At 38.7% G+C, this 18176-nt stretch overlaps 1 protein-coding gene and 1 long non-coding RNA gene across 3 annotated transcripts in view; one reads left to right on the top strand and one right to left on the bottom strand.

Annotated features, from left to right (window-relative positions):
- The window catches only part of Sema1a (semaphorin 1a), a 1157214-nt gene that overhangs the window by 57873 nt on the left and 1081165 nt on the right, over window positions 1-18176 (top strand). The window lies entirely within an intron of this gene.
- Window positions 4541-5875, bottom strand: LOC142227479 (uncharacterized). 2 transcript variants are annotated; one of them, XR_012719852.1, is made up of 4 exons: window positions 5557-5875; window positions 5406-5467; window positions 4914-5340; window positions 4541-4849 (listed from the first exon to the last, which is right to left on the bottom strand). It is a non-coding gene; the product is annotated as an uncharacterized LOC142227479 (long non-coding RNA). The 2 variants fall into 2 exon arrangements; XR_012719851.1 differs by lacking the exon at window positions 5557-5875 and having other exon boundaries at window positions 5406-5539.

Raw genomic sequence — 18176 nt, 5'->3', positions numbered from 1 at the left:
CTGTCCAGAATTTTACAAGGAAATTGATTTTTCTCCAAAACTGACCGGCGGATCTACAAAATTCTTTCAAATATCGATAGAGCTCTTCATGCTCTTTCATATGGTGTATGGGTCATAGTGGGACAATTGTCCATTTGGCCACAATGGCCACTGGAGGCATCCTGTCCAGAATTTTACAAGGAAATTGATTTTTCTCCAAAACTGACCGGCGGATCTACAAAATTCTTTCAAATATCGATAGAGCTCTTCATGCTCTTTCATATGGTGTATGGGTCATAGTGGGACAATTGTCCATTTGGACACAATGGCCACTGGAGTCCCATCCTCCCAAAAAATTTTGCGTAAAAACTCAATTTTCTGCAAAATTTTTAGACATATGTGTGGATGTAGCTGTGAGTGACAATGCCACAAGTGGGTGGTTTAGTTTTAGATAAAGTAAATTGGTCAGGAAGACCATTTAATATTTTTCCTGGTGATCAAAAAATAAATCTGTCATTGGTTAGGACAGAAAATACCTCTGTTAACTCTTTACAGTGCTCTGTTAGCTCCTTTATGAAGCTCTGTTAACTAATTAACAGAGCCCTGCAAAAAAAATGGTTTGTGTCTGTACTAATTAAATTCGGAATTTATCTTCACGCACATTGTTTTGGTATTGCCCCCATATAAAGGGTGATACGGTCAAAATTTGGTCAAGGGAAAACGCGTGTAAATCGGTGAAATCGTTTATTTAAAAAATCAAATTAAATTTCTTTTTCAAGTTCAATTAGTATAAAATTCAGGAAAAATATTCAGTTAGGCTTTCGCTTTTCCAAATCCGAATTGCCGGGCCTCACGCTTGACATCTGCCATCAGATTTTGTACAGCCACCTTGTCCGCCTTCTTCGCCGCAGAAAGCCAGTTTGCCCTGAACTGCTGCTCGTCCTTAGCAGTTTTTTTGGTCTTCTTTAGGTTCCACTTGACAATAGCCCAGTATTTCTCAATGGGGCGGAGCTTTGGCGTGTTGGGAGGGTTCTTGTCCTTGGGAACCACCTGCACGTTGTTGGCGGCGTATCACTCCATGGCCTTTTTACCGTATTGGCATTGGAACAACCGTGTTTCTTCAGGAAAGGCAGCAGACGTTTATTCAAAAACTCTTTCACGTAAATTTCTTGGTTGACAGTCCCGGAAGCTATGAAAATGCTGCTTTTCAAGCCACAGGTACAGATGGCTTGCCAAACCGGATATTTCTTTGCGAACTTTGACAGTTTTATGTGCTTGAAAATATCTGCTACCTTTCCCCTTCCTTTTGCCGTATAAAACTCCTTTCCCGGAAGCTGCTTGTAGTCGGCTTTGACGTAGGTTTCGTCGTCCATTACCATGCAGTCAAACTTCGTCAGCATCGTCGTGTACAGCCTCCGGGATCGCGCTTTGGCCGTCGTATTTTGTTTATCATCGCGATTTGGAGTCACTACCTTCTTGTAAGTCGATAGTCCGGCTCGTTTTTTGGCTCGATGCATGGTTGTAGACGATACAGTCGACTCCGCTTTAGCGCAATGCGCTTTACTGAAAAACCTCGGATAACTGAAATCGATCGCATTCCCCAGTTGTTTTTTCTGTCCATTTCATTTAAATTACTCCGCTTTAGTGAAACTCCGCTTAACTGAAAAAATCGGATTACTGAAAAGTTTTTTGTGTTCAAATGAGTTTCGTCACATTAGTATGACTTCGCTTTACTGAAAATGCCACATTCTCGCTATTGAGAGAGAGTACATTTTCTTCTCCGTATTGAGAACGCTTTATTTCAAGTGAAGATGGCACTTTCAAAACAGTTTAAATCACTCTGTAAATAAAATCAACTGAAAGGTAAAATTGTAGATGGCACACACACGGAATCAAACACCTTGTTTTTATTATTTTATGTACATAGCATTGGTCATAAGTTCGGTTAACTGAAATTGAGTGGATTTTTTTCCAGTTATACGGAGTCCGCTTTACTGAAACTTTTTCAGTTATCCGAAGTTCGCATTACTGGAAGTTTTTTTCAGTTATCCGTAGTCCGCTTTAGCAAAAACTTCGGATAACTGAAATTAAATGGCTGCATTTTTAACGTTTCAGTAAAGCGGAGTCGACTGTACACCCAGCTTGTTTGCGGCATCTCGGAGAGAGAGAGGTTAGGGTTTGGCTTGAAACTACCGGCAACTCTCTTTGTCGTCTCAGCGGCTTCCGGTTTTCGATTTCCCCCCGATCCAGACTTCCTGGCTGTCGACAAACGTTCCCCAAACACTTTAATTACATTTGTAACGGTTGATATGGCAACTTTTAGCGATTTTGCCAGCTTTGCGTGCGAGTAGCTCGGATTTTCGCGATGCGCGAGCAAAATTTTGATACGCTGCTCTTTTTGCTTGGACGGCATTTTGACAACTGAAGAGTGAATTCCAAAATCAAAATAGAGCAACATTCTACACACACACACCTTCAAAATGAGGGGTGTTCAGGTTTTTTAAATGCAAAATTGAAAGAAATACGTCAAGTTTATATTGACCAAATTTTGACCGTATCACCCTTTAAATAAAGTCAGATCTGCATTTGGTCGATTAATGAAAACATGGAGATCGAAACATTGTAACGACTTAGTACTTCTTACGTACAAAAGTGACTTAGCCATTTTGCCTTACATTATTAACGCTACCTACGTCACCCAACATTTCACCAACCCACACCACACACACACCGCTAGGTCGAATGATCAACCATTAAGTGGCTACATGAGAGTAATTTCTAGTGACAAGAAATTAATTGTTTATTTCATGCAAGCTGTGACAATTCTCAGTCGCTTCATTGTATGCCTTACTTATATGGTGCACGTTTTGCCAACCAAAGGCAGACTCGGATAGGCGACTGACTGAGACTTTGGACAAACATCTGCATTTACTGTATGCAGGTGCAGATCGTGCTACGAATGGTTCTGCTCGTTATGCTCGAAGTTCGGTGATATATTCTTTGCATTGTCTGAAGAATTTATTCCCAGACGCGAAATAAATATTACACAGAGACATTCGGGCCTACTGTTCCTCCCACAGAGACCTTCGGGCCTACACTTCCACCAAAGAGATCTTCGGACCTACTGTTCCACCACAGAAACCTTCGGGCCTACTGTTCCCCCACAAAGACCTTCGATCCTACTGTTCCCCGACAGAGGCCTTCGGGCATACTGTTCCATCATAGAGACCTTCGATCCTACTGTTCCCCGACAGAGACCTTCGGGCCTAGGTGCAGATCGTGGCTCATTGCACATCGCTCTGCTCGAAGTTCGGTGATATATTCTTTGCGTCGTCTGAGGAATTTATTCCCAGACGCGAAATAAATATTACATAGGGACATCCAGGCCTACTGTTCTACCACAGAGACCTTCGGGCCTACTGTTCTACCACAGAGACCTTTGGGCCTACAGTTTCACCACAGAGACCTTCGGGCCTACTGTTCCCCCACAAAGACCTTCGAGCCTACTGTTCCCCGCAAAGACCTTCGAGCCGACTGTTCCCCGACAGAGACCTTCGGCCCTAGAGTTCCACCACAGAGATCTTCGCGTCTACTGTTCCCCCACAGAGACCTTCGAGCCTACTGTTCCCCGACAGAGACCTTCGGGCCTACTGTTCCACCACAAAGACCTTTGCACCTACTGTTCCACCACAGAGATCTTCGGGCTACTGTTCCACCACAGAGATCTTCGGGCTACTGTTCGACCACAGAGACCTTCGGGCCTATTGTGCCACTACAGAAACCTTCGGGCCTTCTGTTCCACCACAGAGACCTTGGGGTCTTCTGTTCCACCACAGAGACCTTGGGGTCTACTGTTTCACCACATCTGTTGCTCAAAACTAAACTGCGTATTTGCAAAGCCTGCATTAAATCTATCCTTTTCTATGGGAGTGAGACCGAGAGCCATGCCAGGTCAATCACAACAACACAGATATTACAAGCCTTCGTCAATATATGCCTAACCCAATAAACACAAACGTTTGAAAAATACTAAAATGCAATAATTTTTCAAACATTTTTTCAAAGGATTAGGGTAATATTCAAGTTGAGAAATTGTTGAGAAAATCGCGTTCTCAACAAAAAACAGACATTACCCTCAACAGTAAAATTCAACACAATAGCAATAATCTCTCAATTGTAATCCTCAAATTGAAATGCATTGCTACTCAATAATTTCTCAAACAGTTTTCAATGTGAGACAAATTAAAAACTAATATTGCTGCGAATATTTTCTAACCACAATTTGCATGAAAGTCAATCCCAGTTCTTACTGAAAGTCAACACTAAATTTCTAGTGATTTTGTACATTTTATTAATTTTTTTCGTTAAAAATATAATAATATTAAAAATAACATTAACAATATATAAAAATAATAATATGTTATAATTGATTGATTGATCAATTGACCAATCAAAACATAATTATCTTATTAAAGGTATTAATAACTAAAACTATCAATACAACTTTAAATAACTTAAACATTTTTCATGTATAATTTCCCCCATAATGTTGGTTTCACATAACTATTAATTAATTAATTATTAATTAATATGCTGACAATTTCAAATAATTACTATCGAGGAACTTGCTGGCCTGCGTGTTAGAATAGATTCCATCAAGAGGAATTCACAAAATATCAAACTGATGACGGAATGTAAATTGATGTAATGCACATTTTCATCCAGAAGTTCTTGATTTAGGAACTGTTGCACTTTGTTTTAATTGGTTGCACTTTGCAAGTTTTCTGGAATCTTTTCTTTGTTGTTTCCTTCATCATTTTTTCACCGGTCAACATCTTCCAAGAATATAACATCCAATGATTTTAGTTTTCTGCAAAACAATCGAGTTTTGTGATTTCCATTACGTTTTCATTTCACTTTTTATTTTGACTTACCAATTATAATTACCGTTTTGGATTAATTTCAGTTTTATGTCAATAAAAATAACTGACCACGTACTTCGTGGCACAAAATGTATTGAAACCCACAAAATTCCTCAAGAACGTTGGTGTCACAAAATTCTTGTAAAACTCATTAAAATTCGGGAAATTAGCAAGGAACTTGATAATTAGAGAGTTAGAATAAATTTCCAGCAATTTCAATTCACAAAATATCAAATTAAACCGATGATGCGATGTAAATTAAACTATAGGCGTGATGCGAATTATCACCCAGTAGTTGATATGGAAAAGCATAAATACCAAGTTTAATTCATGGTACTTTGATTTATGGAAACTTTCTCTTTTCGATAAGCCACCATCATTTTTCATTGGTCAACCTCTTAATGTTTCCAAGAATGCAGCATCCAAATATTTTAGTTTTCTGCAATGAGATTTAAATTTAGTGACTTCTCTAAAGTGTTGATTTAATTTTTCATATTGACTTACCAATTATTATAAACTATTTGAAGCAGTTCCAGTTACTTGTCCAACATTTTTTCATCGGTCAGCTTTTTAATGTTTTAAAGAACGTAGAATCCATAATTTTAGTTTTCGGCAAAGAGATATAATTTAGTGTCTTCCTTAAATTTTCACTTACGTATTATTAGAAACTATTTGGAGTAAATTCAGTTTTTTTGTCTAAATGTTTTTTATTTCTTTCAATTGACCACGAACTTCGTTGCACAAACAAGTATTGAAAACCACATGGTTTTTTCGTTGCATTTTAGGGTAGTGTTTTGTCAAAGTTTTCTCATATTATCTTCAACCCCTTTTCAAAGATTTCGTCAACATTTTGGCAAATTGGAAGTAATTCGCAAACAATTTGAAGATGTATTGAATATGAGCTGTTTCAAGTCAAGTTGAATTTATGTTGATAATTATAGTTACCCTCAAACTGAAAAGTTGTTGCATTTGAAAAACGCTCATCCTGTGTTTATTGGGAAGTATCATTTGCAGCCAAATAAAAATTCGGAATTATGGAATTCTGAAATTACACAATGGAAGAACCTATAAAAAGACAGATAACCAGACGAAAATGGAAGCGGAGAGGACACAATCTACTCAAATGTCCCAGCAGCATTTAAAGAACTGCTCTGGGTTGGAACCCCCCAAGAAACCAGAGGCCCTGGACGGCCCAGAAACACGTGGCGAATATATGTCTCTATCAGAGATGGTCTGTATCAAACTTTTTTAGGTTTGCGACTGTCGCAAAGTTTTAAACGTCGTAAACGTCACATACGCGTCGTAAATGTAGAAAAAGTAACAAAAGTCGCAAACTGAAAATACTTTAGTCGCGTCAGCTAGGTAGCGAATTCGATGATATCCAAGACGATGGTATTGCGAAGAAGTTTCAATTCTTAGGAATGTTCACAATTTTCGGTTTTAGTCCCCACACTTTCCCTTTTGCACGAGTACAGGGTAACCGTGGATTTTCTCGTCCTTTCTTAGCTTTAAGTTCAGTCTCCTGTCCAATATAACCCCCAGGTATTTTGCACCCTCACCAACGGGAATTTCGATACCACCTAAGAAAATAGGCTTGACCATGGGAAAACTTTCACAAATTTCTGCAGAGACTCACAGCGAATGCTGTCAAACTAAATTAAAAATGTTCAGGATTTCTTCTATTCAAAATTTGGTTTTCTACAGTAGGTTTACGACTTTTGCGACATACGTATTTTACCGTCGCAAATGTATGTCGCAAAAGTCACAGTTTGTGACAGACCAACCCTGGTCTCTATTGAACTGATGAAGTTGAATATGTCGTGGGAAGAAGTAAAAGTTATTTGTCATAATAGGAAAGAATGGAATTTCCTTGTAAATGTCCTATGTTCCCAAGTGGAATGAAAATTTAGGAGAAAAAAATAAATATTTCTAGTTTAGTTCCCTGTGAAAATTAAATGCAAATTTAATGCCAACAACCACCCATATTGGACCTAACCCCTATAACTAACCAGCCACATACTAAAATAGTTTACATCCAAATATTCTCATGGGTGTAAAAACCAAAGGTGGAATACTTTCGTCAACGCGAAGAACTTCAGCATATGGTAATTAGCAAAGTCTTTTGCCTGTGCTAAAAAGTGTTAAGACTCTTACTTACAGGTACTTAAGACATTCTAAATTAAGATATGTACGATAAAGTAAGCAAGCAAAGACATACAAAGATAATGTGCCATAGTCATCAGCCTTTGCCACAAACTTTTGTAAAATGGAAAATGATACCCACTATGAGGGTGGCAGAAGGTAACCTCCGCCTATATGCTTAAGACATCCGACTATAAGCAAAACATACATGCTTAGGAGGAGTTGGCAAGGAGAGGCAATATCTTATTTTGCATCTTGAAGAGATACCAAAAAAACGAAACCAAGTAAAAGTTCTTTTTAAAAATGACAAGAAAATAAAAACGAAGCAAAACTAAAACAGATCCAAAAAAATAATGTTGCTTCTCTGTTGTCATCTGATATGTTTTTTTTTCTTGTGTTTCTCCTGGGGAATAGGCAAGAAGAAGAAATCCTCCTTACTTACATTGAAGAGAAATGTCTGTTTATCGTTTCGTGTATTTTGTATGGTCTACTGATTTCTTCACTGACAATTTTCCTTAGGAAGAGAGAACCCACCTCGCCCCAGACCATACCGCCGTTGAATATCTTATGGAAAATGCTCATATACAAAAAAAAAAAAAATGAGACCAAACAAGCAAGCTTAACGATATGTCTAGGGCCAAACACCATGTTAGAGTATTATAGCAAGTTATTAGGTGGTAAGACGAGAGGGGAAGCAAATCCCTTAAAATGGTTGAGTGTATGCCTTACTCACTGCCCACAATAGATTTAGACCTTTGGGCAGACATGCAGACTTTCAATGACTTTGAGTGGCCACAAATACTCAAGTGCTTCCTCAATTTCTTTTGCGATGCCGTCGTTTGTTGTTTTTTTTTGCTTCTATGCACTTTGCCTTGTAAAGTTCCAGTTTGATTTCCCTTTTTTGGAGATACAAGAAAAAATTCTTGCTTTCAAAGTTTGTTCTGGACATTGCCAAAGTTTTGTGTTTGGGACAAGTTTCTCTTATATGGAAAATCGACAACAACTGGCCACTGGTAGCGCCTCCAATAAACATCTTTTGCTTGTCATGCTATATTATCTCCTGCCACTGGTTACTACAAGGCGATACTATCTGGCTTGGTTGATGGCTCTTGAAAATTGCTTGAGCAGGCAATACCTACTAAACTGAAAAGCAAAGCAAATTTATTTCACTCTCCTTTCCATGATGATGCTATTGAATGAGGAACCTTTGAACATTGCATTGGATTGGATTGGATTGAATTGGATTGAATTGGATTTATGGGAATTGTTTTCGTCTATTTTGATTTGTGGTATTGATATGTTGGTTCTTCTTTGAGCCATACATTTTTCTAGGAATGGGTTATTTGGGGGGTTTTTCATTCCAAGTGTTCGTTCATCTTTTTCTAAAATGGTATTTCATATGGGCTTGTTTAGAGCTAAGCAATCGCATGACAATAATATCAGCCTCAGTTTCCTGGAGCAGAGATATGAAAATTGTACCCTTTATTCTATCACAGTTGAGATCCTCTGATATATCTACAAAGCAGTCTAACTCATATCGAGAATGGTGAGGGAAAATGATTTAGCAAGAAATAAGTTAACAAGAACAAGTATATACGGCCGCAAGTTCGGCCAGGCCGAATCTTATGTACCCACCACCATGGATTGCGTAGAAACTTCTACGAAAGACTGGCATCCACAATCGAATTACTTGGGTTGTGGTATCTTAAAACTTCTTATTCCTGCATGGTTGTTGGATACCATATACTAACATCACGTACCAAATTTCAACCGAATGGGAAGTATTTTGCTCTTCCAAGGGGCTCTGGAGGTCAAATCTGGGGATCGGTTTATATGGGGCCTATATATAATTATGGACCGATATCGACCAATTTTTGCATGGGAGTTTGAGGCCATATATTAACACCACGTACCAAATTTCAACTGAATCAGATGAATTTTGGTCTTCCAAGAGGTTCCGGGGGTCAAATCGGGGGATCGGTCTATATGAGGGCTATATATAATTATGGAGCGATGTGGACCAATTTTTGCATGGTTGTTAGAGACCATATACTAACACCATGTACCAAATTTCAGCCGGATCGGATGAAATTTGCTTCTCTTAGGGGCCTCGCAAGCCAGATCGGGGGATCGGTTTATATGGGGGCTATATATAATTATTAACCGATGTGGACCAATTTTTGCATGGTTGTTAGAGACCATATACTAACACCATGTACCAAATTTCAGCCGGATCGGATGAAATTTGCTTCTCTTAGAGGCCTCGCAAGCCAAATCGGGGGATCGGTTTATATGAGGGCTATATATAATTATGAACCGATGTGGACCAATTTTTGCATGGTTGTTAGAGACCATATACTAACACCATGTACCAAATTTCAGCCAGATCGGATGAAATTTGCTTCTCTTAGGGGCCTCGCAAGCCAAATCGGGGGATCGGTTTATATGGGGGCTATATATAATTATGGACCGATGTGGACCAATTTGTGCATGGTTGTTAGAGACCATATACTAACACCATGTACCAAATTTCAGCCGGATCGGATGAAATTTGCTTCTCTTAGAGGCCTCGCAAGCCAAATTTTGGGGTCCGTTTATATGGGGGCTATACGTAAAAGTGGACCGATATGGCCCATTTGCAATACCATCCGACCTACATCAATAACAACTACTTGTGCCAAGTTTCAAGTCGATAGCTTGTTTCGTTCGGAAGGTAGCGTGATTTCAACAGACGGATGGACGGACGGACGGACGGACATGCTCAGATCGACTCAGAATTTCACCACGACCCAGAATATATATACTTTATGGGGTCTTAGAGCAATATTTCGATGTGTTACAAACGGAATGACAAAGTTAATATACCCCCCATCCTATGGTGGTGGGTATAAAAATATGTGCATCCACCATTGAAAAATGGTTGACATATCAGCCTTGCATGCAGAAACTCATTGGATCAATATCCCGATGAAACACTAAGTACTTCAATCCCAGAGAATTTTAGATTTAGTCTCTGTTTGTTAAAATTGGCTACCAATCACACATTATAGCCTTAGGTTAGGTTAGGTTAGGTTAAAGTGGCAGCCCGATTAAGATTCAGGCTCACTTAGACTATTCAGTCCATTGTGATACCACATTAACTAAAAGTACCTATTACATATGGGCACTTCTAGTTTTAACCGCTGAACCTTCTCGATTATTTTTCTTCGCTGAACCAACCAGATTGTTCCAAAAACATTAGCAGACTGCTTAAGTTAACGTTTTCCAGATCCGCCAGTAATCTGAAGCTATATGCTCCGAAAAGTTGCTTGCGCTTTACACAAAATGCAGGACACTCACACAAGGGGTATTTAATTGATTCTTTTTCCTCCGCATCATGACAGCTCATACAATAGTCATTATACTTCGCGCCAATAGTTTTTGCAAAATCGCCTATCAGGCAGCGACCCGTTATAGCAGATATCAGGAGTGATATCTGACGTCTCGAGAACATTAGCATATCTAGTGTGCGGTTTAAGTTGAAATGGGGCCATATTTGCTTGGTGTCGTTACAACCCTTGCAATTCTCCCATCGAACATTTGCCATCATAACAGCCTTCTAACGCAGTATGAGCTTGCAGGTAGCTAGGGGCATACCAACAAATTCTAGTTCCCCTGGAATATGTAAGGTAGTCCCTAGCCTTACCAACTCATCCGCTTCGCAGTTCCCCGGTATGTTCCTATGGCCATGCACCCATATTAGGTGAATATTGTACTGCTCAGCCATCTCATTGAGAGATTTGCGGCAGTCGATGGCCGTTTTCGAGTTGAGGAACACAGAGTCCAAGGATTTTATTGCAGGTTGACTGTCTGAGTATATATTAATGCCAATATTGCTTGGAGCATTACTTCTCAGCCAATTCACCACTTCTCTTATTGCTAATATTTCAGCCTGAAAAACAATACAGTGATCAGGTAATCTTTTCGCTATTCGAAGTTCCAGATGATTAGAATATACTCCGAACCCCACTTGTCCATCCAATTTGGAGACATCAGTGTAGAAATCTATATATTCCTCTTCCCCGGGGTCTGTGTGCACCACGCCTCACTGTTGGGGATTAGAGTCTCAAACTTTTTGTCGAAAAGTGGACTCGCCAAAGTGTAATCCACTACGTTAGGCACATCTGGCATTATTTTGAGGACCGAACTGTGACCGTAACTTTTTTCCGACCACAGCGATAGCTCGCGCAACCGCACAGCCGTTGTTGCAGCTGACTGTTTGGTCAAAATGTCTAAAGGCAATAGATGCAGAATGACATTAAGGGAATTTGTTTCTGTCTTGCTGAATGCGCCTGAAATACACAAACACGCCATACGCTGAACTTTATCTAAACAAATCGGTTTCTGAAGTGCCGGCCACCAGACTACAACACCATATAGCATTATAGGTCTAACCACTGCCGTGTATAGCCAATGCACAATTTTTGGTTTTAGTCCCCACTTTTTTCCTATTGCCTTTTTGCACGAGTACAAAGCTACCGTTGCTTTTCTGGCCCTTTCTTCAATATTAAGCTTAAAGTTCAGCTTCCTGTCCAAAATAACGCCAAGGTATTTTGCACACTCACCAATGGGAATTTCAATACCCCCTAAGGAAATAGGCCTATCCGTGGGAGCTTTGCGATCTTTGCAGTACATGACTAATTCTGTCTTTGCAGGATTTACCCCAAGACCATTGTCTTTCGCCCATTTCTCAGTCATCCGGAGGGCCCTCTGAATAATATCTCTGATTGTGGATGGGAATTTTCCCCTGACTGCCAGAGCCACATCATCTGCGTATGCCACCACTTTTATCCTTTCTTTTTCTAGAGTAACCAGAAGGTTATTTATAGCAACATTCCAAAGAAGAGGTGATAGAACTCCTCCTTGGGGAGTGCCTCTGTTCACATACTTTTGTATGTTTGCTTGTCCTAGTGTGGCTGAAATACGTCTCTTCATTAGCAGTTCGTCTAACAGCCTGAGTATACATGGATCAACATTCAGAGTTGCCAGTCCATTTAATATCGAGCTCGGATGGACATTATTGAACGCCCCTTCGATGTCTAGAAACGCCACGATTGTGTATTCTTTGACAGATAGTGAGCTTTCAATAAAGCTGACTAGTTCATGTAGTGCGGTCTCAGTAGACCTGCCCTTCGAGTATGCATGCTGTCGTTTCGAGAACAAACTTGAATCGATGCTAGTTCTAAGATAAATATCTATCATCCTCTCCAGAGTCTTAAGTAGGAATGAGGATAAGCTGATTGGTCGGAAATCCTTCGCCCTCGAGTGAGAGGCTTTTCCCGCTTTACGTATGAAAACGACTTTTGTTTCCCTCCACTTTCCTGGGATATATGATAAGTTGATACATCCTTTATATATCACCGACAACCAGGGGATAATTTTGTCAGTTACAGCTTGTAACTCCGCCGGAGTAATTCCATCAGGTCCAGGGGATTTGAATGGTCCAAAGCTATTTAGCGCCCATCTTATTCTAGTTTCCGATACAATTTCCTCGACAGGAAACGACCGCTGAGCAACTGTGGCACCGCCAGTACATGGTTCAACCGTCTGATTTCCAGGAAAATGTGTGTCCAATAGTACCTCCAGCGTCTCCTCACTGGACGTTGTCCAATTGCCCTCCGATGTTTTAATGAAACCTGGAGCGGAGTTGGTGGATGCTAGAACCTTCCGTAGTCTGGAAGCCTCGGACGTATTCTCAATACTGCTGCAGTAAGCATTCCAAGAGTTATGCTGAGCCTTTCTCAGTTCTCGCTTGTATCCTCTCAGAATCTTCTTGTAAGCGTCCCAGTCCTCAGAAGCTCTGGTGGACTTTGCCTTGTTAAAGAGCTTCCTGCAGGATTTCCTCATATTACTTAATTCCGTAGACCACCATGGTGGTCGATGTTTCCCCCTTGGCTTTCCTCTAGGGCATGCAGCTTTCAGTGAGATGTTGAAGGCCTTAGTAATCCGCTCCACTGCGTATTCGATATCTTGCACATTTCTCATATTTGTATCTGTTATTTCCGGTATCATAATATTGAACGATTCCCTATACCTATTCCAGTCAGCTTTCCTAACATTTGGCGAAAATATGATCTTGGTGATATGAACATCAAATTTGAAACTGATGTAGCGATGATCTGAGAAGCTGTGTTCACTTAAAACCTGCCACTCAGATATCATTTCATTCAGTTCTTGCGAGGCCAAGGTGATGTCCAAAACCTCTTGCCTGTTTTTAGTGACAAAGGTTGGGACATCTCCCTTGTTGCAAACTACCAGATTAGTACGCAAAATAAACTCTATTAGCGACTCTCCCCTTGCATTAGTATCACTACTTCCCCATATACTATGATGTGCATTCGCATCGCATCCCATAATGAGTTTCGTCTTTGTTTTCCGTGACTCCTCCACTAAGGTCTTAACGGCATATGGAGGCATCTCCCTGTAATGTCCCATGTAGACCGAAGATACCCAATATTTGCATTTGGCTATTTCTAAACTGGCAACGACAGTGTCTGTATTGCACATTGAAGGAAGCAGAAACAAGTTGAGCTCGTTTTTAGCAATTATACAGGCTCGATTTACATCATTACCACTATACTGCAATAGTTTGAACCCCGGAGTACTTAATTCACATATTTTGTTTTTATAAACATATGGTTCTTGAATAAGAACTATATCTATGTCCCCTTTCATCAGGAGAACTTTTAAGGCAGCACATGCAGCCTTACAATGATGAAGATTTATCTGGAGGATCCGTAGGACCATCGAGATTTTCAACAACCGTCACATCAGCCGCTTCAATCGAGTCATCAAGAATGTCCTCTTCAGAGATATCGGTGACTCTCGCAATAACCATAGGTTCAACTTTGGTGAGTTCTGAGGCAGTAGAAGCCTCCTCACGCATACGGTATCTATCCATGTCTTCAAATGTCTTGGCATCCCCCTCGACTTCGCAAGAGGATCCGCTTACTTCTGATTCAGACAGAGGCTTGTCCATTTCTGAATCCTTTAGCTGATCGTTTTTATACACCTTCATTTGGATATAATGAAAGCCATAACATACACGGCCCTGGAACTTTGCTAGATGTGGCAAAGACTGAGTGTTCAATATAAACACTGCATGCCGTCTTGGTCCATCCACTTCATCCAAACGGCCAACCTTCCAATCAGCTGTTGGAAGATCTGGATTGCATTGTTTCAGTCTATTTAAAATAGATTCAGGGTCGGGAGGGTTTGCAGGTATCCACACATGTGCTCTAGGTCTAGCCGGTATGTCTTTCTTCTCGACTAACTCTAGAGCAGCTCCTTCCCAAACTTCACCAATTAGTATCAGAGCAGCTTTAAAACATTCTATAGACCTCTGGTCCTCAAATGCGACTAGCTTAAATCGTCCTTGATACCGACCAGCCTCTTGGTATTGAGGATCTGGACCGGGAAACTTTTCCAGCACCTGTGTGTAGACGACAGACAGAGCATTCTCACTTTCCCCACTCAGAGCATTCTCAATTTCACAAGGCTGTCTTTAGCAACTGAGGCAAACGATCTTTGATCCCTTTTCGAGGATGGCAGCTCATCCGGTGATCGTTCCCTTTTTCCAGCCTCAAGAATTCCTTGAGCCCATTTTAAGGAATCGCTTTGTTTAGCCGACAGCGTGCTTGGGTCGACTGATCCTAACTTCTTTAGGATAAACAAAGCATTTCTGCGTTCCTTGAATCTCTTTCGTGAGGGATTACCTCCTTAGAAAAAGTACGACTTGTCAAAGCGTCGCCATCTGTCGACCCGTCTACAGGTCGACTAATTGGGCCTAACTCTTGGTCATTGCCCAAATTTATAACTCCAGTCGATACCCGTCCACTGGGCCCTGAAGTTAGCAACTCAGTGGATGACTTTGAATTTCGCTGCATGGTAGCCTTCAAGGAGACGACAAAGTCATCACACGCTGCACGAAAGTAGATCTGTGGTATTTTGAACCATTTCCGCCGAAGTGCCGTCTTGAGATAATCGATACTTTGGTATTTGGTAGTGCCAAACTTAGTCTCCAAAATGCCCCAGGCGTACAAACCGAAAGAATTGAAATCCGGAGATTGTGATGGTCACAGTGTGGTAGAAATGTAGCGAGGAACCTCCTTTTTAAGCCATTCTTGGTTGACGTGTGCTAAGTCCCAGGGTTCTGAGTCCTGTTGGAATGTCCATGATCTTCGGTTGAAATTGTTGTCCATCCAGGGATTGAATACCGATTATTTTCACCCCGCGGTCGATGAATTCAAGCATCAAATGATCATCGGGTGTTACGGCGTCCTACACCATTAACATCGAAGTTCTGCTGGCCAATCGAAGGTGCACCCTAAAAAAAATCGCTTCTGTAACATATACCCCAAACACATTTTGTTTCAAGCATATATATATTTTCAGGATTGGTCCAAACAAAATATTGTTTGTATTGTTCAAACATATTATGTTTCATCTTAGGGCATACACTGGTAGGAAAAAATTTTAAAGAAACTATCTTTGTGTGGATATATTTATTATTTTACTTGCAGCATACTCTCTGGGTCTCTCTTTCTAAACATATATATGTTTATAGGCTATTTCTAAATTAATATATGTTTGCATCTAAGCATATTATACTTACCAACATTTTATGTCCCAAACATAATTTTAATATATATGTCCCAAACATGTTATGCTAGTTTATGAACATTATATACTTGCACTTAAAAATATTGTGTTAAAAATTTTGAGTTCCAAACATATAATTTTTACACCCAAACATATGAAAAACAGTCTTTTTCGTCCGTGTGTAAACAAACCCCAAAGGTGTACATTTAGTTTCAGCCCGATATTTCAGGCTCACTTAGACTATTCAGTTCATCGGGGTACACTCTTTTCTCTGAGTGCTGCCAGATTCAATGAAAAGGGACGTCCTTCACACAATTTTTTTTTTCAGATTCAATCACGAAATTAATTGATCCAATTAATTTTTTAATTGAAATGTCTTCAATCACAGAAATGTTAGTATCAATTATAAAATTAATTGACAGTTAATCAAAAAATTAATTCAACCAATTTAAAAAATTTATTGATACTATTAAATTGTATGATTGATGTTTCTTTCAATTAAACAAAATTGTTGAATCAATTAAATTTTTAATTGAATATTTCTTTAACTCATTTAAGATTTTAATTACAAAATTTTTCGTGAAATGTTTGTCTGTGCTTTCATACCCAAGTCCGAACGGTATTTGACATTGCACTGAAACCGCTTTGAGAAGCTTGGAAGCACTCAGTAATGGTACCAGCATTACTGAAAGGGGATAATACACCGCTGAAAAACTTTTTGGTGTTCGGTCAAAACAGCGATTGATTTGACGACACTTTGTATGCAAGGCGGAGATGTCAAACATTGCATCACGGTGGCATAGATGTAATGTAACCACGATTGCCATTCGAGTCAAAAATAATCTCTCAAAATTTGGAGAAATTTTAACCAAAGAGCTACCAAACAAAAAAGGTATATTTTACAAAATGTTATTTCTATAGAAAATTTTTGCAAAATTTTATTTCTATAGAAAATTTTTGACAAATTTTATTTCTATAGAAAATTTTATCCAAATTTTATTTCTAAAGAAAATTTTTCAAATTTTTATTTCTATAGAAAATGTTATCAAAATTTTATTTCTATAGAAAATTTTTGCAAAATTTTATTTCTATGGAAAATTTTTGCAAAATTATATTTCTATAGAAAATTTTGTCAAAATTTTATTTCTATCGAAAATTTTGTCAAAATTTTATTTCTATAGAAAATTTTGTCAACATTTTATTTCTGCAGCAAATTTTTGCAAAATTTTATTTCTGTAGAAAATTTTGTCAAAATTTTATTTCTATAGAAAATTTTTGCAAAATTTTATTTTTATAGAAAATGTCAAAATTTTATTTTTATAGAAAATGTCAAAATTTTATTTCTATAGAAAATTTGGTCAACATTTTATTTCTATACAAAATTTTTCCAAAATTTTATTTTTATAGAAAATTTTATAAAAATTTTATTTTTAAGCATTGTTGTCGTTTTTTTATTTCAGCTTAAAACCATACATTGACTAAACTACAAGAGTAGCTTAACCAACAGAGGAAAAGAATGTTTGTCAAATTTATTTGGGCAAAGCCCTATAGACTGCAAGATGGTTGGATGGACGCACGTTTCGGAATTACCACATTCCTCATCAGCATCCTCTACTTGCAGCAAAACTATCAACCAATTATCAGAATAAATTCAGGCAGTTTATTAAACCCAACAAAAACCACACTTGAACCCTCCGAAAAAAGGTTTTACATTGATAGCCGGCTTATGCCAAATAAATTCGAAACAAGCATATCTCTTTTCCTATGCCACTGTCAAATCATCGATTTGAATTCACATGGCTGGGTTTATTTTGAGCGTGCCTCCTCTTCTTTTTCCATTTGTTTTGTTTTGTTATTGTTGGTTTTGTTCTTTAAGCATTGTTGTCGTTTTTTTATTTCAGCTTAAAACCATACATTGACTAAACTACAAGAGTAGCTTAACCAACAGAGGAAAAGAATGTTTGTCAAATTTATTTGGGCAAAGCCCTATAGACTGCAAGATGGTTGGATGGACGCACGTTTCGGAATTACCACATTCCTCATCAGCATCCTCTACTTGCAGCAAAACTATCAACCAATTATCAGAATAAATTCAGGCAGTTTATTAAACCCAACAAAAACCACACTTGAACCCTCCGAAAAAAGGTTTTACATTGATAGCCGGCTTATGCCAAATAAATTCGAAACAAACATATCTCTTTTCCTATGCCACTGTCAAATCATCGATTTGAATTCACATGGCTGGGTTTATTTTGAGCGTGCCTCCTCTTCTTTTTCCATTTGTTTTGTTTTGTTATTGTTGGTTTTGTTCTTTAAGCATTGTTGTCGTTTTTTTATTTCAGCTTAAAACCATACATTGACTAAACTACAAGAGTAGCTTAACCAACATTTTTTATTGAAAATTTTGTCAAAATTTTATTTCTATAGAAAATTTAGTCAATATTTTATTTTTATAGAAAATTTTGTCAAAATTGTATATCTCTAGAAAACCTT

The sequence above is a fragment of the Haematobia irritans genome, chromosome 2, assembly GCF_050003625.1.
Source record: "Haematobia irritans isolate KBUSLIRL chromosome 2, ASM5000362v1, whole genome shotgun sequence".
NCBI classification, from domain to species: Eukaryota; Metazoa; Arthropoda; class Insecta; order Diptera; family Muscidae; genus Haematobia; species Haematobia irritans.
Note: the sequence above shows the minus strand (reverse complement) of the source record. Positions and strands in the feature narration are given on the sequence as shown.